This window comes from Ixodes scapularis, unplaced genomic scaffold, assembly GCF_016920785.2.
Source record: "Ixodes scapularis isolate PalLabHiFi unplaced genomic scaffold, ASM1692078v2 ptg000080l_1__unscaffolded, whole genome shotgun sequence".
Classification (NCBI taxonomy): domain Eukaryota; kingdom Metazoa; phylum Arthropoda; class Arachnida; order Ixodida; family Ixodidae; genus Ixodes; species Ixodes scapularis.
In genome coordinates, this window is record NW_024609909.1 from 121,446 (window position 1) to 145,307 (window position 23,862).

Sequence of the window (23,862 nt, forward strand, 5' to 3'; positions counted from 1 at the left end):
TGTCCATATAACATCTGACCTCTCCTGGCAAACTCACATTAACTTTATTTCTAACAACGCTAATCGCATCTTAGGTTACTTACGTCGCCACTTCTCAAGGGCTCCTTCATCATTAAAACTACTGCTGTACAAGACCCTAGTTAGATCCAAGCTTGAGTGTGCGAGTTCGGTGTGGGACCCAGGCCATGAATTTCTTAATAATCAAATTGAATCCGTACAGAATCGCCGCGCACGTTTTATTTTGTCTAATTTCTCACGTTTTCCCAGTGTATCATTCATGAAACTAACCTTACATGTTCCGAATCTTTCAATGCGTAGAAAATTATCTCGTTTGTCCTTATTTCACAAAATGTATCACCGGAACCAGCATCTAAGTGAAGAGCTTTTTCTGAACCATCGTATTTATCTCATCGAAATGATCATCGCCATAAAGTCAACGTTCCTTTAAGTCGCACGAAGCTCTTTTTTTTATACTTTTATCCCAAGGACTACTAATAACAGGAACGACCTGCCCACCTCTATCGCCACAGTCACAGACACCCCTGCATACAAGTCTGCCATTGAAAACTATTATGTTACCTATCATGAGTTGAATTCTATTTTTCGTACTTTTGTTTTTCCCCCGTTCCCTTCTGTAACGCCGTGTGGCATTGAAGGTATTGAAATAAATAAATAACGATGAAACCAGTGCGACTAAACAGTTTTCTTTTTCGGGTATAAGTCGCAGTAGCCAGTAAAACAGTGCATCACTTTTTCTTCTGCATAATTGAGGGTAATGTACATGTTTAATTTAAATTGAAATATTAGGATCGTAATGTAGCAATAAAAGGCTGCAAGCTGTGTTTTTGTTAAAAGTAACCAATATGAAAACAAAAATCAGTGTCCACGCCCTTTTCCGCAACCCACCATTGGATCGAAGTTTTGTTTTGCGCCTACGCATATTTTTTTCCATCACTTTACTTCCTCCAGGAACGTTCAGTTCCATAAACGGGCTTCGCAACTTGCAAATATCCCAATAGGCCACGAGCGAAGTCCTGTGCGCTCTTGCTTATTCCATGTGACACAGATGAGAGCGAGAGGGTAGCGCAGTTGCTCTCCTTGGAGAGAAACTGCGCTAGGCATTGTCTTTGTCCTCTTTTACAACCGCTTGTACCTCGAGTTTCCGGCATTCCTTTCAAAGCCGCAAAGAAAAAAAAAAAAAGAGAAAAAGTTTGTCGACGAAACGTTTCACGGTGGTGCACTCCACGAAACGATTTTCGACGAAACGTCACAGTGTCGACGAAAAGTTGCTCACGAAACGTAATTCCACGAAACGAGTTTCGACGAAATGATAGGGACCCCTTTCTTGTGTACGGAGAGGTCCTGAAAAAGTTGCCGCACAAGATGATCACACGACTCATTTCGTCCGCACACAGAAATTGACTCGTGGTTTTAATTAAATTCGACGGCTCTGATCAACAAGGCGTTTTTTTAACAAGTTTAATTTTCTCTTTTTTTTTTCTTTTTTCAGATGGAAACTCACCTTCTCGGCAAGAAGACCATCGTTTACGACGAGCAACAAGCGGCGGAGCTGTTGGAGTCGATGGAGACCCGTCCCCAAGCGAACGTTCTGTAATACATCGGTGAGCGAAAAGGGTTGCGGTAAATACATCTACAGACTCGTCCTGGACTTGGACTGCCAGCCGGACCACCCCGTGTTGACCGTGGACAACGTCGTGTCGCGCGCCGGCAAAGGCGCCCAGCACCGTGTGAATCGGTACCGCGAGTGCACCGTGACGACCAGACTACGTTTTCAGTGGAAGTCGTATTGACGAAGCGGACGAAAACCACAGGCGACGCGGACGTGGTACGTTGGCACGTACACTACACAAACTTTGCGTTCGTGGACGACCCGCCGCGCAACGGAAACCGACTCTTGACGCCGGTGCGCGAGCTACTCGCCGAGGCTGTTCCCGAGGATTGGCCGGACTTTGACATTTCTACCGGAGCAAACCAATTCATGATTTGTGTACGGAAGCAAAAGGTTTGACGCCGCGAGCGCTTACGAGTACGTAAATAGTGTTGAATTTAATTGCATTATAATTGTAAATAGTGTGACGTACAACGTCGACGTCGAATCGGACGACGTGACCGTAGAGGACAGAGGGGCTGTAGAGTACAATCAGGGCGTGGGCGTGGTTTCCGAACGGGGCTCGGACGAGGAGATGGACGAGGACAGCGTATTGCACCCCCACGACGAGGGGTTTGGTAAAGTCGAGGTCGACGAAAGCGGCGGCCTTGAGATAATTTATCCCACGGGCACACCGTCCTCTCCGGCGAAAACGTCGTCGAGAATTCTCTTACGACATGCATCAAATTGGCAAAAGCGTACGACGGCATTTACGTGAACGAGGGTGAGTCCAAATCCACGGTGGCTATTCTGGAATTCATTTTCAAGTGGGCGTTGCTAAAGCTGATGTTTTTGGCGGATTACGCGAAAAAGCGTGACCATTGGAACAAGTTATTGTTGATAATAGCCAGCCCCATGAATTCCACCACGGGGCTGCGAATCGCGTTTTGTCTCGGGAGTTCCAGCCCAGAATGAAAGAGAACCCGAAATACCATTACGATCGCGCGGTGGCCTGGCTCTGGAAATACACATCCGCGGATGGTTTGCGAGAGGACGACGGCGAGAGCTCAGAAGACGACAGCGAGGACAAGGATTTTCTCCGGGACAGAACCAATCTCTTGATACCCGTTCCGCCCAAAACGCAATACGTCGCACAAAAGAGGAAGCGCTCTGACGGTCGCAGTTCTTCTGCGAGTAACGTCGAACATAAGCCGTTGAATTTGCCGAGAAAAGTGTTCCGCATTCAATCCGAACCGCTTTTCACAATGACTAAAGAGGACGAGGAGACGTCCAGGTGGCTCTTGAAGGAGCTGGCGAAAGGATTCGGCCTTAAACGGTTTGTTTACAGCGAATACATAAAGCGATTGCTCGAAACCAACAAGATCTGCACTTTGATGCTCAACAAGGGGTCGGGTAGGTACGATCTGTTTAAATACAACGAAACTACGGGCACAATGATGCCCAATGAGCCCAGCACGCTGTTGTTGGACTTGGAAACTGTGGCCATAAAGACGTGCTTCAAGTTTGAGTCGTGGAGAGAGGACGTAAGTCCGTTCAATTTGTGTTACGAAGTTTTACTAGAGTTGACGAATCAAAGAGAGCGCAAGTTGGATTTCTCTAAACTACACAGGTACCTACAGTCCGGAGCAGCCAGCACGCATTCGATAAAGCTCACCAGCAACAGACACTTGGTGTTGCCGAACGGGGACACGTACGACTTGTACGACAAGCGTTACGTGGCCTGGAGCCCGGACCAAGTGTGTACCGTGCGCAGCGAATGCGATTTGACTCTGGGCGTCGGCGAAAAGGTCGACCACTACTACGTGGAAGTGCTTCCGACTCGAGGCGGGTTTCGCTACCGGTGCCAGCTCTTGTGCAAAACGATCGAGAATGCTTGGTCGGTGTTCAAAAACAACAAACTGGGTCACGAAGTGTTTGCGGTGATAAAGGCGATGAGCGACCGGGTGTTCAAAAAGATGAGCAAGTTTTCCGATCCAGAGGAGTTTATGGATAACTTCTTGAAAGAAATGTGTAGAGAATCGCCGCCAAAGAAGTTCCAGGAATACTTCGACGTGAAGCCCAAGTACGATGACACCCAGATAAGTCCGGACGACGCGCCCACGCAAGGGGACATGAACGAGATAATGCGCAACGCGGAGAGCAAGCTCGAATGCATTTCGAAACATGGCACGTCCTCGAAGAGCAGTCTGTATTGCTGCGTCGTCATTTACATCGTGTCCCTCCGCTTCCTTTTGAAGAGGCACCCGGGTTTACACAACGCCGTGATGGACACTGCCCTGAAGCCGAGTGCCCACGACGACGATGGGGGTCCGATTTCGTTCGTGTGTTCCCAACTGACGTGGGATGAGCTTATGTGGACGATGCTCATTGAATTGTTTGGATCATCCGAACAGGCGCGCATGGTTCTAGAGTTTTTAGCCCTGGGTCTGTCCACCGATTCCAGCGGCCAGCAGCTCATGTTCATGCACGGCGAGGCCGCGAACGGAAAGTCGTTGTTTCTCGGGATTTTGCGTCACCTGTTCGGAAAGGACAGCAAGTTGGTGCGGACCCTGCATTCCAACTTTTTCACGTACAATTCGGAAGAGCGAATGGCCGCCCCGTTGAGAAACAATTCAGAGGAAATTCGCTTTGTCATCCAGAGGAAAATCCCGATTCTCGACATGGACAAAAGTGGCCGTCGGCTGTTGAAGCAGATTACGGGCGGGGACACGGTGTCCATTCCACAACAGTACGATCGGTACCATAACGATTTCAGGCTCTCGGCAAAGTTTCTCATGTCGTCGAACGACATCCCGTACTTGTCGCCCTCCATGGAGGCCGAGCAGAAGCGCTTCATGATCGTGCCGACCCTTTCGACCTTTCTCGCAGACAAGTCCTGTCTGAGAAAACAACTGTTGAAACACCTGTCCGCGGACCGTTACTGTAGGCGTCTCTTCTCCACGCCGTACCCGGACTCGGAGCGTGACTACATTAAGGAGACCAACAAGCAGGCCAACACAATATTTACGCAGTCGGGGCCTATTTTGGGAGCCCGAAACATGCTCTTTCGCGAGCACTATCTCAACATACTCGAAGATTCGTTCGCCACCGAGCTCTGTTCCGCTCCGCGTAGCATACCCACGCAACGTTGGCTGTTGGGCAATCCCAACCTGATGTTCGACGAGGCCCAGGAGAAACTTGGCGCCGCTCTCTGCCGCATTCTACTCGACCACATCGTGCCATCGATGGGCGGTCTCGAAAACGTGGATCGCACAGTGGGAAAGCTGCAAAGCTACGTGTCCGAAAACGCAAACACCTTCAGCAGTTATAAAGACGTCCTGTACGTTATTCTTAAGCGCCTGATCGTAAACAGAAGGGGGTTTTCCATCAAGATTGACAAATTGATGCCGATGGTCGCCGAAGAACTGACCGAAGCGAAACGCACACTGAAGCCGATTCTGTTCGGACGGGACGAGGACGCGGGCTCCGAGGCGTTCAAGTGCGTCGAGGGCGCGTGTAAGACGGAAGCCGCGTTTTGTCGCACTTTGAAGGACTGTCATTTCAACCTGTCTAGCATGGAAGACGGGATGCACTTGAACGATTTTCAGAGTATGGAAGAATTTCTATTGAACCGTAAAAATCTCGACGTGTCGCCCATCGAGGCGCTCGTCATGCGCGACGATCTGAAAAAATACAAGCCTGACAATATGTTTTACGGACCGACCAACGACGAAGTCAAGACCATCCGCGACAAGTATTTGAAACCTCCGATCGTTCGCTCGGATTTTAAACATGGAACCGACGCCGGCAATTCCGTCAAAGAGCGCCGTAGAAACAGGCACTTGATGACGAGGATCGCCAACATTCTACGCATTCCTTGTTAGTATTCCACCTCTTCTTCTACTCCTTCCTTCTCGTCGTCTCCACTGAGGTGGGAAGGTGGGAGGGGGGTCTTCAACCACTTCCTCAATCGGAGGGTGAAGCTCGTCGCCCACCTCAATTCGTTTGTTTTTGTACCCTTCGGCAACCCTCGTCAATATGGTGTCTGTGTCTAGGGGTCCTCCCTCTTCTTCTTCGTCATTCCCCTAGATCGCATTGACGGACCCGTTGATATCACACCTTGTGCGTGCGTGTATGTCTTGTACAAACGACAGCACGTCTCGAAAGTGATCCCGTAGGCGTCGGATTTCATGCCTATATAAATATTGATGCTGCTGTACGGAGAATGTAGGAAGTCCCACGTCGTCGTATAAATCCAGGAGGTCGGTGTAACTAATCTTTTCGTCCACGCCGTCGTCGTATTTTAACGTCCTTAAAGCATGTAGGAACAAGATCAGCAGACGTTATGCACGCTGACCTTCTTCGCGGCTCAGGACAGGAGCTTTTTGAATAAAATATGCATGGTTTGGAAAAACGAATGCAAAAAACCACGCCGTCTCGTTCATTTCTTCGAGGTCCAATATTCTGCCAAATTTCAGGTAAGCCGTAAATTTAACTTCTACATACATCTGGGCCTCTCGCAATGCCAATATCCTCTTTCACGCGCATGTATTCCGTTACGTCGCTGGCCTCGGACGGATATTTATTTACCCTTCTGAATCACTCCAGCGCCTTTTACGAAAATTTGGGGATTGGTATTTGCGTTAGCGCTGTGCATTTACACGTTCACCCTGATCAGGTGAACGTGTAAATGTTCACCTGATCGTTTTTTTAAAGGTTCCCGACTTTGTTGATTTTCGACAATGGCATTCACGGCGTGCAGAAATCTCGCTGATTTTCTACCCACGCCCATAATGCTTTTCGCATTTTGAACTTCCGCGTCCGTTAGGCCTGTTAGGCTTCGCAGCCGGTGCTGCATTCCTTTGTTCGCGAACGTTCGACGAAGCCCTACTCCCCGTCCGACGGACTGGATGTGTATTATTTAGTTCTCCGGTTTTTTTTTGGTTTTTTTTTTAGGTTAGCGTCATTGTTGATTTTCAACAATGGCATCCACGGCGTGCAGTATTCTCGCCGATTTTCTACCCACGCCCATAATGTTTTTTCGCATTTTGAACTTCCGCGTTCGTTAGGCCTGTTAGGCTTCGCAGCCGGTTCTGCATTCCTTTGTTCGAGAACGTTGGATGGAGCCCTACTCCCCGTCCGATGCACTGGACGTGTATTATTTAGTTCCGGTTTTTTCTGTTTTTTTTTTTTTTTCAGGTTCCCGATTTTGTTGAAATTCGACAATGGCATTCACGGCGTGCAGAAATCTCGCTGATTTTCTACCCACGCCCATAATGCTTTTCGCATTTTGAACTTCCGCGTCCGTTAGGCCTGTTAGGCTTCGCAGCCGGTGCTGCATTCCTTTGTTCGCGAACGTTCGACGAAGCCCTACTCCCCGTCCGACGGACTGGACGTGTATTATTTAGTTCTCCGGTTGTTTTCTTTTTTTTTTTTTTGAGGTTAGCGTCATTGTTGATTTTCGACAATGGCATCCACGGCGTGCAGAAATCTCGCTGATTTTCTCCCCACGCCCATAATATTTTTTCGCATTTTGAACTTCCGCGTCTGTTAGGCCTGTTAGGCTTCGCAGCCGGTGCTACATTCCTTTGTTCGGGAACGTTCGATGGAGCCCTACTCCCCGTCCGATGCACTGAACGTGTATTATTTAGTTCCGTTTTTTTTTTCTATTTTTTCAGGTTCCCGTTTTTGTTGATTTTCGACAATGGCATCCACGGCGTGCAGAAATCTCGCTGATTTTCTACCCACGCCCATAATATTTTTTCGCATTTTGAACTTCCGCGTCCGTTAGGCCTGTTAGGCTTCGCAGCCGGTGCTGCATTCCTTTGTTCGGGAACGTTCGATGGAGCCCTACTCCCCGTCCGATGCACTGAACGTGTATTATTTAGTTCCGTTTTTTTTTTCTATTTTTTCAGGTTCCCGTTTTTGTTGATTTTCGACAATGGCATCCACGGCGTGCAGAAATCTCGCCGATTTTCTACCCACGCCCATAATGTTTTTTCGCATTTTGAGCTTCCGCGTCCGTTAGGCCTGTTAGGCTTCGCAGCCGGTGCTGCATTCCTTTGTTCGGGAACGTTCGATGGAGCCCTACTCCCCGTCCGATGCACTGGACGTGTATTATTTAGTTCCGTTTTTTTTTTTCTATTTTTTCAGGTTCCCGTTTTTGTTGATTTTCGACAATGGCATCCACGGCGTGCAGAAATCTCGCTGATTTTCTACCCACGCCCATAATGTTTTTTCGCATTTTGAGCTTCCGCGTCCGTTAGGCCTGTTAGGCTTCGCAGCCGGTGCTGCATTCCTTTGTTCGGGAACGTTCGATGGAGCCCTACTCCCCGTCCGATGCACTGAACGTGTATTATTTAGTTCCGTTTTTTTTTTTCTATTTTTTCAGGTTCCCGTTTTTGTTGATTTTCGACAATGGCATCCACGGCGTGCAGAAATCTCGCTGATTTTCTACCCACGCCCATAATGTTTTTTCGCATTTTGAACTTCCGCGTCCGTTAGGCATGTTAGGCTTCGCAGCCGGTGCTGCATTCCTTTGTTCGGGAACGTTCGATGGAGCCCTACTCCCCGTCCGATGCACTGAACGTGTATTATTTAGTTCCGTTTTTTTTTTCTATTTTTTCAGGTTCCCGTTTTTGTTGATTTTCGACAATGGCATCCACGGCGTGCAGAAATCTCGCTGATTTTCTACCCACGCCCATAATGTTTTTTCGCATTTTGAGCTTCCGCGTCCGTTAGGCCTGTTAGGCTTCGCAGCCGGTGCTGCATTCCTTTGTTCGAGAACGTTCGATGGAGCCCTACTCCCCGTCCGATGCACTGGACGTGTATTATTTAGTTTTCCGTTTTTCTTTTGTTTGTTCTTTTTTTTCAGGTTTCCGTCTTTGTTGATTTTCGACAATGGCATTCACGGCGTGCAGTATTTTCGCCGATTTTCTACCCACGCCCATAATGTTTTTTCGCATTTTGAACTTCCGCGTCCGTTAGGCCTGTTAGGCTTCGCAGCCGGTGCTGCATTCCTTTGTTCGGGAACGTTCGATGGAGCCCTACTCCCCGTCCGATGCACTGGACGTGTATTATTTAGTTCCGTTTTTTTTTTCTATTTTTTCAGGTTCCCGTTTTTGTTGATTTTCGACAATGGCATCCACGGCGTGCAGAAATCTCGCTGATTTTCTACCCACGCCCATAATGTTTTTTCGCATTTTGAGCTTCCGCGTCCGTTAGGCCTGTTAGGCTTCGCAGCCGGTGCTGCATTCCTTTGTTCGAGAACGTTCGATGGAGCCCTACTCCCCGTCCGATGCACTGGACGTGTATTATTTAGTTTTCCGTTTTTCTTTTGTTTGTTCTTTTTTTTCAGGTTTCCGTCTTTGTTGATTTTCGACAATGGCATTCACGGCGTGCAGTATTTTCGCCGATTTTCTACCCACGCCCATAATGTTTTTTCGCATTTTGAACTTCCGCGTCCGTTAGGCCTGTTAGGCTTCGCAGCCGGTTCTGCATTCCTTTGTTCGAGAACGTTGGATGGAGCCCTACTCCCCGTCCGATGCACTGGACGTGTATTATTTAGTTCCGGTTTTTTCTGTTTTTTTTTTTTCAGGTTCCCGATTTTGTTGAAATTCGACAATGGCATTCACGGCGTGCAGAAATCTCGCTGATTTTCTACCCACGCCCATAATGCTTTTCGCATTTTGAACTTCCGCGTCCGTTAGGCCTGTTAGGCTTCGCAGCCGGTGCTGCATTCCTTTGTTCGCGAACGTTCGACGAAGCCCTACTCCCCGTCCGACGGACTGGACGTGTATTATTTAGTTCTCCGGTTGTTTTCTTTTTTTTTTTTGAGGTTAGCGTCATTGTTGATTTTCGACAATGGCATCCACGGCGTGCAGTATTCTCGCCGATTTTCTACCCACGCCCATAATGTTTTTTCGCATTTTGAACTTCCGCGTCCGTTAGGCCTGTTAGGCTTCGCAGCCGGTGCTGCATTCCTTTGTTCGGGAACGTTCGATGGAGCCCTACTCCCCGTCCGATGCACTGGACGTGTATTATTTAGTTCTCCGTTTTTTTTTTTGTTTTTTTTTTGAGGTTAGCGTCTTTGTTGATTTTCGACAATGGCATCCACGGCGTGCAGTATTCTCGCCGATTTTCTACCCACGCCCATAATGTTTTTTCGCATTTTGAACTTCCGCGTCCGTTAGGCCTGTTAGGCTTCGCAGCCGTTGCTGCATTCCTTTGTTCGGGAACGTTCGATGGAGCCCTACTCCCCGTCCGATGCACTGGACGTGTATTATTTAGTTCTCCGGTTTTTTTTTTTTTTTTGAGGTTAGCGTCTTTGTTGATTTTCGACAATGGCATCCACGGCGTGCAGAAATCTCGCTGATTTTCTACCCACGCCCATAATGTTTTTTCGCATTTTGAGCTTCCGCGTCCGTTAGGCCTGTTAGGCTTCGCAGCCGGTGCTGCATTCCTTTGTTCAAGAACGTTCGATGGAGCCCTACTCCCCGTCCGATGCACTGAACGTGTATTATTTAGTTCCGTCTTTTTTTTTTCTATTTTTTCAGGTTCCCGTTTTTGTTGATTTTCGACAATGGCATCCACGGCGTGCAGAAATCTCGCTGATTTTCTACCCACGCCCATAATATTTTTTCGCATTTTGAACTTCCGCGTCCGTTAGGCCTGTTAGGCTTCGCAGCCGGTGCTGCATTCCTTTGTTCGGGAACGTTCGATGGAGCCCTACTCCCCATCCGATGGACTGGACGTGTACTATTTAGTTTTCCGTTTTTCTTTTGTTTGTTCTTTTTTTTTCAGATTTCCGTCTTTGTTGATTTACGACAATGGCATCCACGGCGTGCAGAAATCTCGCCGATTTTTTGTCCATAATATTTTTTCGCATTTTGAACTTCCGCGTCCGTTAGGCCTGTTAGGCTTTGCAGCCGGTGCTGCATTCCTTTGTTCGAGAACGTTCGATGGAGCCCTGCTCCCCGTCCGATGGACTGGACGTGTATTATTTAGTTTTCCGTTTTTCTTTTGTTTGTTCTTTTTTTTTTGTTTTCAGGTTTCCGTCTTTGTTGATTTACGACAATGGCATCCACGGCGTGCAGAAATCTCGCCGATTTTCTGCCCATAATATTTTTGCGCATTTTGAACTTCCGCGTCCGTTAGGCCTGTTAGGCTGCGGTTACTGCGTTCTGCGGTTACGGCGAGGCTTTGGAGAGCCCCGTCGCGGAGGGGTTCCTATCATTTCGTCGAAACTCGTTTTTGTAGAATTACGTTTCGTGGACAACTTTTCGTGGACAGACGTTTCGTGGAGACACGTTTTATGGACACACGTTTCGTCGACAGCATCACCGTAAAACGTTTCGTCGACAAAACTTTTCTTTTTTTTTTACGGTTTCGAAAGGAATGTCGGAAACTTAAGGTACATGCGCTTGTAAGAGATGGAAAAGACGATGCCTATCTCCAAGGTGAGCAACTGCGCTATCCTCTTGCTCTTATCCGTGTCAGATGGAAAAGCAAGAGCGCGCTGGACTAAGCGCGCGGCCTATTCGGATATTTGCAAGTTTCGACGCCCGTTTATAGAAGCAAAATTTACTGGAAGAAGAAAAGCGGTGGAGAAAAATTCGTAGGCACAAAGCAAAACTTCGATCCAATGGTGGGTTGCGGAAAAAGGCGTAAGCACTGTTTTTTTTTTCTTCTTTATGTTGGTTATTTTCAAACCAAAATACAGCTTGCAGCTTTTTACTGGAACATTACAACCCTAATATTTGAATTGAAATTAAGCATGTTCATTACCCTCAATTATTCAAAACGAAAAGTGTGCTGCAGTGTTTTACTAGCTAGTGCGACTTCTACGTGAAAAAACTGTTTAGTCACACTCGTTTCATCGTCATTTATCCTTAAGGGCCGATTAAAAAGGACATTACTCAAGAAGGGGGCTGTAAACAATGTCAAATAAAAATAAATAAAAGCACGAAAACCAATAACACTCGCACTTCCGGGAGCACGCTGCCCGCGAGTAAACGTTAAAAAAAAAAAAATCTACATTGCATTGCAATAAATAAACACGAGAATTGGTAACAGTTTAATAAACCAGTACACCAAGTTTAGTCGTATTACACAAAGTAAACCATAGTTGATATCGAATGTGCAACTTAATGCATTATATAGCTTCTCTCGAGCAGCCGCCACATGCAAGGCCTTGGAGGAGGTAGTACCACTACACGAAATCTGTCAGCAGCAGCCGACTGGTCCTCACACGCGACATTAAATTGTTCTTTTATCGATGCCAGCAGACAGATACCTGGGGCAAGTTCGTAGCTCTTTTCATAAAAGAGCGGCTTCCAAATCTAATGTTCTTTGGTCACATATTGGTTTATCTGGATGCAAAATTTCAGTACAGGCATAACATATGCAGAACTATTGTGTCATTCATTATCCAGAAGCTAATTATGCTAAAGACGAAAAATCGTATGCGGTCTGGTAAGTACAGTACGTCGAATACGCAGTGTTTGGAGGAGAAAACAACCGTGTTTTATCACCGTAAAAGTAAACCACGCGTAGGAAAATGCTCAGTCTCCTTCAAAGTTTATTGCTAGCGGCTAAGACCAGATGCCAAATAGCTTGAAAACCGATTTTATGCCATTTTCAACGGTAGGAAGGCTGTGTGCACCGCAAACAGGCTTCGTTTATTCTTTCAAATTTTCTTTAAGAGCTTCAGTGTTTTGACGTGTGGACTATCTATGCTATGTTCAGGCGGCTCTTGCGTGTTCTGCCAAAAGACGCGACGCGCGGAAAGATGCGCTTGCTCTGGAAATGACCCAGCCACTTTTTCAAAACAGTAGAAGTGCCGGCGGCCAGCCCGCGAAGGGTTGCATTCGATGACGTACAGACACCTCGATCACGTATGCTGCCGAAAGCGTAGCCCTCAAGAGCAGCGCATATTGTTGAATGTTTTAAAAATCTAATTTGAGAAAGGACACTGGGGTGGGGGTCGATAACAAAACTTCCCGGCTTTGACAACGCTTCCCCAAAGGTTCGGGCAAAGACACCAGCGAAACCATTCAAATCGTAAGTTCCGAAATCAGTGCAATCGGCAAACCCTCCCCCCCCCCCCCCTCAAAAAAAAAAAAAAAAAAAAAGTATAAAAAAAAATTGGCGAAAATTTAAGTTGGTGAGGCAAGATGGCTGCGCACTGGCTCGCCATACTTGGCCCAGTCGGCCATCTTTCATCCATCCATCCAACACAAGGCCGCGTGCCTCGCAGGCGCAGAGGTCGCGAGGAGGCGCAGCTGGCGGAGCCAGGAGCTGGCAGAGCGAGCTGTCGACGAAACGTCGCAACATCTGTCGATGAAACGAACTGGTGCTCGTTTCCACGAAACGATCTGTCGATGAAACATCGCAGTGTCGGCGAAACGTTCATGAAACGTCGTTCGACGAACTGATTGCCACCGGTCGCGGAGATGTTCATTTCGGGGATCCGCAGCACAGAGGTGCAGGATTGTTTAATCCGAGAGTCCGGCGGAGCGCCTGGAGCGTGCCGTGCACCGGGCGCAGTAGGTCGAGTGGATGCCTCAAAATTGCGATTTTTTTCGACGGCGATGGATCAAGATCCGAACGCGGTAGACGTAGTAGATCGTGTCCAAGATGGCCGCTTTCTTCATCCGTTGGGCGCATGGAGAATAGAAGGGTAGGAGAGGGCATGACGTCGGCCGCGTAGCCTCCACAAGCCATGCTCCCTTGACGCCTCGCCTCTTTCTCATTTTCCTCCTTACTCTCCTCACTTACCATGCCAACGTGACCACATCACGTGACCGTAGCTAGACTTCGTCTTGCTGTGGGGTACTAGAATGCACCACAGTCTAGACTTCGACCTGATAAAACCTACCGGACGGAGCGCGCGCAAGCCTGCAAGGAGTCCTTCTACAATCAACCATCCATCTCACACGTGACATGTCACGCGCACCAATCGCCAGAGAGATCTGCGGTCACGCTGGGCACAAAATCGTTTAAACTTTTTATGACTAGGCTTCACCAATATTGCAACGTGCCCTCTCCTAGTACTTCTAACCTCCTTGGTTGGGCGGCCAGCGAGACCAACATGGCGAAACGTCGTCTTCCGAGAGGCGCGAGCGTCCTCCTCTCCCTCCGTGTCCTCCTTCCCTGTCAGGTCGCGAGTTTGGTCATGGTCCAAACCTCCTCTCCCGTTCCTCTTTCGCCGTTCGCGCAACGTTCGCCTGAAGCGCGAAACACATGCGCGTCAAAACTGTCCGATCCGGCGTGCGAACTGTAGGGAAGATGGCTGCTCCAAATCTCCGCGCAGGACGGTTCGCGACACACGGTTTTCGACGCGTCGTTGCGTCGCTCCGTTCAGCTCCACCCAGTTTCGGGTATCCCTCTACCTAATGGATGGATGGATGCTAATGGCTATATATTTATTCTGGGCGGTAGCTCGCGCCACCGAGCCTAGAAAACTAAAATACTTCCCTCGTCCTTGATTATTTTTACTTTAAAACGAACATAATATTTTTATTTCATTCTATTAAAGTGTGCGTGTGTGAAGATTTTCCGTGAGACTACTTTTCTGCTCAACATCACTTAATCACGATGCACCACAGCGGACCTTAGGAGCCAGCGAAGCGAGCACTGGGTACAAATCACGTGACTACGTACCGCGCGCATTGCTGCGTCTCTCCCGAAGTTCACGTGACACTCACATGACATTGGAGTGGCTCTTAGCGTCCGCTGCTGTCTATCCTAAGGTGAAACGGAGTGTATTCGGGTTTCGACGGTCTCGATCGGTCCCAGAAGGCCGGCTTGCTTTGGCGCGCGAAATCAGCAGCTCGTTTTGTGCGCGCGGGAAAACTCGATGGAGTCCGTTCCCTTCACAACCACGTCGCGTGACGGACCACCACATCCGCTTCCCCGAGCCACGTAGCGCCTCCTCACCCGATCGGTCTGAATGTCACGTGACAACTTGACCTTCGCCCCATCTGTGCTGCCATTGGCTGCGGCCCTCCGAAAATCGGACAACGGTGCGGCGATATCTCGCAAATTGGTCGGACGCCGGCGCCGGAGAGAGCCCCCGTCCGACGCTCCGGTGCGACGAAAACCCGCCTCCGAACGTCGTTCCGGCAATTCGCACGTCGGATCGGACAGTTTGGACGCGCATGTGTCTCGCGCTTGACCCTTTTCGTGAAGAGAGCGCGCATGTCGCGCAAAATCTTTTTCATTTTTTTTCTTCTTTTTTTTTGTATGTGCCAGAATTGCGCGCGGCAAGAAGGCCCAGCGTTTCGAGCTACCTGTTTTTCGTGTTTCTGCCTAAATTTTCCTCGCTTCCCCAAATAATTACATAGTCCTGAATATTCGTATTTTTTTACATTACTTTCATTCTTAAAGTGAGGGACATACTATGTAGGCCTGCGTTTCGCAAATATGAGTTCATCGGGCCAAAACCGTGGCCAAAGCAAATCCGGCGAGCGGAAGTGTTACCGGGAGAGATCCAAACTGACGTATGAAACCCTATCTTTACTTTAAATGTAACGTATGCCATCAGAACATGGTAGCGCTTTATAACTCCAATGGCGATTTTTAATAGTCAGTCCTAAACAAAACGTGAAAAACAAGCGACAGTTGTCGAACTCGAAGACGACACACAGTAACTACCATTTCGTGCACGGCACTTCCTAAAATATTATTAGTCATGATAAGTCTGTATCTCCAGTCATCGCCGTATTTCTTCCTCTACTCAGGCTTTCTCTCTCGAGAAGGCACAGGAGGATCTCGGAATCTTCCACTTGGCTGATCCTTTCCTCCATAGCTTTCAGGGCAGCGTTGAAAACGAATGAAAAATGATTTTGCCGAAAAACGTTGTTCGAGTGCTATAGGGTCATGAAATCCGTTTCGCGTGACTGGTACCCCGGAGCATTTGAATTATTTTTAAAGGCGTTGAGACTGCTCATTCCTCTACCAGCGGCGTAAATGGCGTACAGGAATTGTATACATCTTTTAGGTCTGGTACATCTTCGGCAACCGAAACTTGCGACATGTGTACACCAACGACACGTTATGTTTTCTGACCGAATGTGCGTCCTTTCTCGCGGTGTCAATCAGTTCGTCGAACGACGTTTCATGGGCAAATCGTTTTGTCGACACTACGATGTTTCATCGACAGATCGTTTCCTTGAAACGAGCACCCGCTCATTTCATCGACAGACGTAGCGACGTTTCGTCGACAGCTCGCTCTGCCAGCTCCGCCAGCTGCACCTCCTCGTGGCGCCTGCGCGGCGCGCGGTCTTGTGCTGGATGGGTAGATGAAAGAATGAATGACGGCCGACTGGGCCAAGTAGGGCGAAACCAGTGCGCAGCCTCACCGACTTTCTTTTCCTGCTTATTTATTTTATTTATTTTTTAGGGGGGGGGGGGGGGGGCATTGATCGCGCCGATATTGGAATTTACGATTTGTATGGTTTCGCTCGTGTCTTTGCTCGAGCCTTTGGGGAAGCGTTGTCCACTGTCTTTTCTCAAATTAGATTCTTAAGACATTGAACAATATGCGCTGCTCTTAAGGGCTACGCTTTCGGCAGCATACGTGCGCGCGAGGTGTCTGGACGTCATCGAATGCAACCCTTCGCGGGCTGGCCGCCGGCACTCCGACTGTTCTAACGAAGTGGCAGAGTCATTTCCAGAGCACGTGTATCTTTCCGCGCGTCGCATCTATTGGTAGAATCCTCAAGAGCCACCTAAAAATAGCATAGATAGTCTACACGTCAAAATACTAAAACTCTTAAAAAAAACTTAAAGGAGGAATGTTTGCGGTACACACAGCCATTCTATCGTTGAAAATGGCATAAAATCGTTTTTTAAGCTAATTGGTCTCTGGTCTTAGCCGCTAGCACTAAACTTTGGAGGAGACTGAACATTCGGTTACGCGTAGTTTACTTTTACGGTGATAAAACACTGTTCGTTTTCCTCCGAGCACCGGGTATTCAACGTACTGTACTTACCAGACCGCATACCATTCTTAGAGTTTAGCATATTTATCTTCTGGATATTAAATAACACAAAAGTGCTGCTCATATTATTTCTGTACTGAAATATTGCATGCACATAAGACCAATATGTGACCGAGAAACATTATACAAGGAAGCCGCTATTTTATGCAAAGAGCTGGGTCACGAATTGATTGCCCCTGGTATCTGTCTGCTGGCATCAATAAAAAAAACAATTAAATGTCGCGTGTGAGGACCAGTCGGCTGCTGCCGACAGATCTCGTCTAGTGGTACTACCGCCTCCAAGGCCTTGCATGTGGCGGCTGCTCGAGAGAAACTATATAATGCATTAAGTCGCACATTTGATATCAACTATGGTTCCCTTTGTGTAATAGGACTAAACTTGGGGTAATGTTTTATTTATTTGTTACCAATTCTCGTGTCTTTTTTTTTGTCGTTTTTTTTTGTTTTTTTTTGCATTGCAATGTAGCGTTTTTAGTTTAATCGCAGGAACCGTGCTCGCGGGAGTGCGAGTGTCATTGTTTTTTTATGCTTTTGGAGTAAGGGGCCGTTTAAACAACCAATCCATAAAGTTATTCGCAGATGATTGTGTCATTTACCGTGTAATCCATTTTGACACTGATACGTCTTTTCTTCAGATTGACTTTAATTCAATTACTGACTGGTCTTGAAAATGCGCCTTAATGCCAATAGATGTAAAGTAATGAGAATTTCACGGAAAGCTGCCTGTACTAACCCTCCTCAATATAACATTGGTTCTGTTCTTGAACAGGTGACATCGTACAAGCACCTAAGTGTCCATATAACATCTGACCTCTCCTGGCAAACTCACATTAACTTTATTTCTAACAACGCTAATCGCATCTTAGGTTACTTACGTCGCCACTTCTCAAGGGCTCCTTCATCATTAAAACTACTGCTGTACAAGACCCTAGTTAGATCCAAGCTTGAGTGTGCGAGTTCGGTGTGGGACCCAGGCCATGAATTTCTTAATAATCAAATTGAATCCGTACAGAATCGCGGCGCACGTTTTATTTTGTCTAATTTCTCACGTTTTCCCAGTGTATCATTCATGAAACTAACCTTACATGTTCCGAATCTTTCAATGCGTAGAAAATTATCTCGTTTGTCCTTATTTCACAAAATGTATCACCATAACCAGCATCTAAGTGAAGAGCTTTTTCTGAACCATCGTATTTATCTCATCGAAATGATCATCGCCATAAAGTCAACGTTCCTTTAAGTCGCACGAAGCTCTTTTTTTTATACTTTTATCCCAAGGACTACTAATAACAGGAACGACCTGCCCACCTCTATCGCCACAGTCACAGACACCCCTGCATACAAGTCTGCCATTGAAAACTATTATGTTACCTATCATGAGTTGAATTCTATTTTTCGTACTTTTGTTTTTCCCCCGTTCCCTTCTGTAACGCCGTGTGGCATTGAAGGTATTGAAATAAATAAATAACGATGAAACGAGTGCGACTAAACAGTTTTTTTTTCGGGTATAAGTCGCAGTAGCCAGTAAAACAGTGCATCACTTTTTCTTCTGCATAATTGAGGGTAATGTACATGTTTAATTTAAATTGAAATATTAGGATCGTAATGTAGCAATAAAAGGCTGCAAGCTGTGTTTTTGTTAAAAGTAACCAATATGAAAACAAAAATCAGTGTCCACGCCCTTTTCCGCAACCCACCATTGGATCGAAGTTTTGTTTTGCGCCTACGCATATTTTTTTCCATCACTTTACTTCCTCCAGGAACGTTCAGTTCCATAAACGGGCTTCGCAACTTGCAAATATCCCAATAGGCCACGAGCGAAGTCCTGTGCGCTCTTGCTTATTCCATGTGACACAGATGAGAGCGAGAGGGTAGCGCAGTTGCTCTCCTTGGAGAGAAACTGCGCTAGGCATTGTCTTTGTCCTCTTTTACAACCGCTTGTACCTCGAGTTTCCGGCATTCCTTTCAAAGCCGCAAAGAAAAAAAAAAAAAAAAAAAAAGTTTGTCGACGAAACGTTTCACGGTGGTGCTCTCCACGAAACGATTTTCGACGAAACGTCACAGTGTCGACGAAAAGTTGCTCACGAAACGTAATTCCACGAAACGAGTTTCGACGAAATGATAGGGACCCCTTTCTTGTGTACGGAGAGGTCCTGAAAAAGTTGCCGCACAAGATGATCACACGACTCATTTCGTCCGCACACAGAAATTGACTCGTGGTTTTAATTAAATTCGACGGCTCTGATCAACAAGGCGTTTTTTTAACAAGTTTTATTTTCTCTTTTTTTTTTTTTTTCAGATGGAAACTCATCTTCTCGGCAAGAAGACCATCGTTTACGACGAGCAACAAGCGGCGGAGCTGTTGGAGTCGATGGAGACCCGTCCCCAAGCGTTCTGTAATACATCGGTGAGCGAAAAGACCCCGGTTGCGGTAAATACATCTACAGACTCGTCCTGGACTTGGACTGCCAGCCGGACCACCCCGTGTTGACCGTGGACGACGTCGTGTCGCGCGCCGGCAAAGGCGCCCGTGTGAATCGGTACCGCGAGTGCACCGTGACGACCAGACTACGTTTTCAGTGGAAGTCGTATTGACGAAGCGGACGAAAACCACAGGCGACGCGGACGTGGTACGTTGGCACGTACACTACACAAACTTTGCGTTCGTGGACGACCCGCCGCGCAACGGAAACCGACTCTTGACGCCGGTGCGCGAGCTACTCGCCGAGGCTGTTCCCGAGGATTGGCCGGACTTTGACATTTCTGCCGGAGCAAACCAATTCATGATTTGTGTACGGAAGCAAAAGGTTTGACGCCGCGAGTGCTTACGAGTACGTAAATAGTGTGACGTACAACGTCGACGTCGAATCGGACGACGTGACCGTAGAGGACAGAGGGGCTGTAGAGTACAATCAGGGCGTGGGCGTGGTTTCCGAACGGGGCTCGGACGAGGAGATGGACGAGGACAGCGTATTGCACCCCCACGACGAGGGGTTTGGTAAAGTCGAGGTCGACGAAAGCGGCGGCCTTGAGATAATTTATCCCACGGGCACACCGTCCTCTCCGGGCGAAAACGTCGTCGAGAATTCTCTTACGACATGCATCAAATTGGCAAAAGCGTACGACGGCATTTACGTGAACGAGGGTGAGTCCAAATCCACGGTGGCTATTCTGGAATTCATTTTCAAGTGGGCGTTGCTAAAGCTGATGTTTTTGGCGGATTACGCGAAAAAGCGTGACCATTGGAACAAGTTATTGTTGATAATAGCCAGCCCCATGAATTCCACCACGGGGCTGCGAATCGCGTTTTGTCTCGGGAGTTCCAGCCCAGAATGAAAGAGAACCCGAAATACCATTACGATTGCGCGGTGGCCTGGCTCTGGAAATACACATCCGCGGATGGTTTGCGGGAGGACGACGGCGAGAGCTCAGAAGACGACAGCGAGGACAAGGATTTTCTCCGGGACAGAACCAATCGCTTGATACCCGTTCCGCCCAAAACGCAATACGTCGCACAAAAGAGGAAACGCTCTGACGGTCGCAGTTCTTCTGCGAGTAACGTCGAACATAAGCCGTTGAATTTGCCGAGAAAAGTGTTCCGCGTTCAATCCGAACCGCTTTTCACAATGACTAAAGAGGACGAGGAGACGTCCAGGTGGCTCTTGAAGGAGCTGGCGAAAGGATTCGGCCTTAAACGGTTTGTTTACAGCGAATACATAAAGCGATTGCTCGAAACCAACAAGATCTGCACTTTGATGCTCAACAAGGGGTCGGGTAGGTACGATCTGTTTAAATACAACGAAACTACGGGCACAATGATGCCCAATGAGCCCAGCACGCTGTTGTCAGACTTGGAAACTGTGGCCATAAAGACGTGCTTCAAGTTTGAGTCGTGGAGAGAGGACGTAAGTCCGTTCAATTTGTGTTACGAAGTTTTACTAGAGTTGACGAATCAAAGAGAGCGCAAGTTGGATTTCTCTAATCTACACAGGTACCTACAGCCCGGAGCAGCCAACACGCATTCGATAAAGCTCACCAGCAACAGACACTTGGTGTTGCCGAACGGGGACACGTACGACTTGTACGACAAGCGTTACGTGGCCTGGAGCCCGGACCAAGTGTGTACCGTGCGCAGCGAATGCGATTTGACTCTGGGCGTCGGCGAAAAGGTCGACCACTACTACGTGGAAGTGATTCCGACTCGAGGCGGGTTTCGCTACCGGTGCCAGGTCTTGTGCAAAACGATCGAGAATGCTTGGTCGGTGTTCAAAAACAACAAACTGGGTCACGAAGTGTTTGCGGTGATAAAGGCGATGAGCGACCGGGTGTTCAAAAAGATGAGCAAGTTTTCCGATCCAGAGGAGTTTATGGATAACTTCTTGAAAGAAATGTGTAGAGAATCGCCACCAAAGAAGTTCCAGGAATACTTCGACGTGAAGCCCAAGTACGATGACACCCAGATAAGTCCGGATGACGTGCCCACGCAAGGGGACATGAACGAGATAATGCGCAACGCGGAGAGCAAGCTCGAATGCATTTCGAAACATGGCACATCCTCGAAGAGCAGTCTGTATTGCTGCGTCGTCATTTACATCGTGTCCCTCCGCTTTCTTTTGAAGAGGCACCCGGGTTTACACAACGCCGTGATGGACACTGCCCTGAAGCCGAGCGCCCACGACGACGATGGGGGTCCGATTTCGTTCGTGTGTTCCCAACTGACGTGGGATGAGCTTATGTGGACGATGCTCATTGAATTGTTTGGATCATCCGAACAGGCGCGCATGGTTCTAGAGTTTTTAGCCCTGGGTCTCTCCACCGATTACAGCGGCCAGCAGCTCATGTTCATGCACGGCGAGGCCGCGAACGGAAAGTCGTTGTTTCTCGGGATTTTGCGTCACCTGTTCGGAAAGGACAGCAAGTTGGTGCGGACCCTGCATTCCAACTTTTTCACGTACAATTCGGAAGAGCGAATGGCCGCCCCGTTGAGAAACAATTCAGAGGAAATTCGCTTTGTCATCCAGAGGAAAATCCCGATTCTCGACATGGACAAAAGTGGCCGTCGGCTGTTGAAGCAGATTACGGGCGGGGACAGGGTGTCCATTCCACAACAGTACGATCGGTACCATAACGATTTCATGCTCTCGGCAAAGTTTCTCATGTCGTCGAACGACATCCCGTACTTGTCGCCCTCCATGAAGGCCGAGCAGAAGCGCTTCATGATCGTGCCGACCCTTTCGACCTTTCTCGCAGGCAAGTCCTGTCTGAGAAAACAACTGTTGAAACACCTGTCCGCGGACCGTTACTGTAGGCGTCTCTTCTCCACGCCGTACCCGGACTCGGAGCGTGACTACATTAAGGAGACCAACAAGCAGGCCAACGCAATATTTACGCAGTCGGGGCCTATTTTGGGAGCCCGAAACATGCTCTTTCGCGAGCACTATCTCAACATACTCGAAGATTCGTTCGCCACCGAGCTCTGTTCCGCTCCGCGTAGCATACCCACGCAACGTTGGCTGTTGGGCAATCCCAACCTGATGTTCGACGAGGCCCCGGAGAAACTTGGCGCCGCTCTCTGCCGCATTCTACTCGGCCACATCGTGCCATCGATGGGCGGTCTCGAAAACGTGGATCGCACAGTGGGAAAGCTGCAAAGCTACGTGTCCGAAAACGCAAACACCTTCAGCAGTTATAAAGACGTCCTGTACGTTATTCTTAAGCGCCTGATCGTAAACAGAAGGGGGTTTTCCATCAAGATTGACAAATTGATGCCGATGGTCGCCGAAGAACTGACCGAAGCGAAACGCACACTGAAGTCGATTCTGTTCGGACGGGACGAGGACGCGGGCTCCGAGGCGTTCAAGTGCGTCGAGGGCGCGTGTAAGACGGAAGCCGCGTTTTGTCGCACTTTGAAGGACTGTCATTTCAACCTGTCTAGCATGGAAGACGGGATGCACTTGAACGATTTTCAGAGTATGGAAGAATTTTTATTGAACCGTAAAAATCTCGACGTGTCGCCCATCGAGGCGCTCGTCATGCGCGACGATCTGAAAAATACAAGCCTGACAATATGTTTTACGGACCGACCAACGACGAAGTCAAGACCATCCGCGACAAGTATTTGAAACCTCCGATCGTTCGCTCGGATTTTAAACATGGAACCGACGCCGGCGATTCCGTCAAAGAGCGCCGTAGAAACAGGCACTTGATGACGAGGATCGCCAACATTCTACGCATTCCTTGTTAGTATTCCACCTCTTCTTCTACTCCTTCCTTCTCGTCGTCTCCACTGAGGTGGGAAGGTGGGAGGGGGGTCTTCAACCACTTCCTCAATCGGAGGGTGAAGCTCGTCGCCCACCTCAATTCGTTTGTTTTTGTACGCTTCGGCAACCCTCGTCAATATGGTGTCTGTGTCTAGGGGTCCTCCCTCTTCTTCTTCGTCATTCCCCTAGATCGCATTGACGGACCCGTTGATATCACACCTTGTGCGTGCGTGTATGTCTTGTACAAACGACAGCACGTCTCGAAAGTGATCCCGTAGGCGTCGGATTTCATGCCTATATAAATATTGATGCTGCTGTACGGAGAATGTAGGAAGTCCCACGTCGTCGTATAAATCCAGGAGGTCGGTGTAACTAATCTTTTCGTCCACGCCGTCGTCGTATTTTAACGTCCTTAAAGCATGTAGGAACAAGATCAGCAGACGTTATGCACGCTGACCTTCTTCGCGGCTCAGGACAGGAGCTTTTTGAATAAAATATGCATGGTTTGGAAAAACGAATGCAAAAAACCACGCCGTCTCGTTCATTTCTTCGAGGTCCAATATTCTGCCAAATTTCAGGTAAGCCGTAAATTTAACTTCTACATACATCTGGGCCTCTCGCAATGCCAATATCCTCTTTCACGCGCATGTATTCCGTTACGTCGCTGGCCTCGGACGGATATTTATTTACCCTTCTGAATCACTCCAGCGCCTTTTACGAAAATTTGGGGATTGGTATTCTTTGCGTTAGCGCTGTGCATTTACACGTTGACCCTGATCAGGTGGCTCAAGAGATTTAAAGGGATACTTCAAGGAAATTTGAAATATTCCCGTCGTGTTCAAAAATGATTGAATATGATCCACAATATCCGTAAATGACAATCACACGTTTGTATTTTGAGCCTGGTGGCTGTATTTTTCGTTGTAAACGGCCCACTCTGGCAAGCGCTCGGAGAAGGCCCAGCGGGGACCACTTGACATCCAACGCA

The 23,862-nt window shown here is 48.1% G+C and overlaps 1 pseudogene; it reads left to right on the forward strand.

Annotated features, from left to right (window-relative positions):
• Nucleotides 1-1,327: 1,327 nt before the first annotated feature.
• On the forward strand, nucleotides 1,328-23,368 carry LOC115312196 (annotated as a pseudogene).
• The last annotated feature ends 494 nt before the right edge of the window (nucleotides 23,369-23,862 follow it).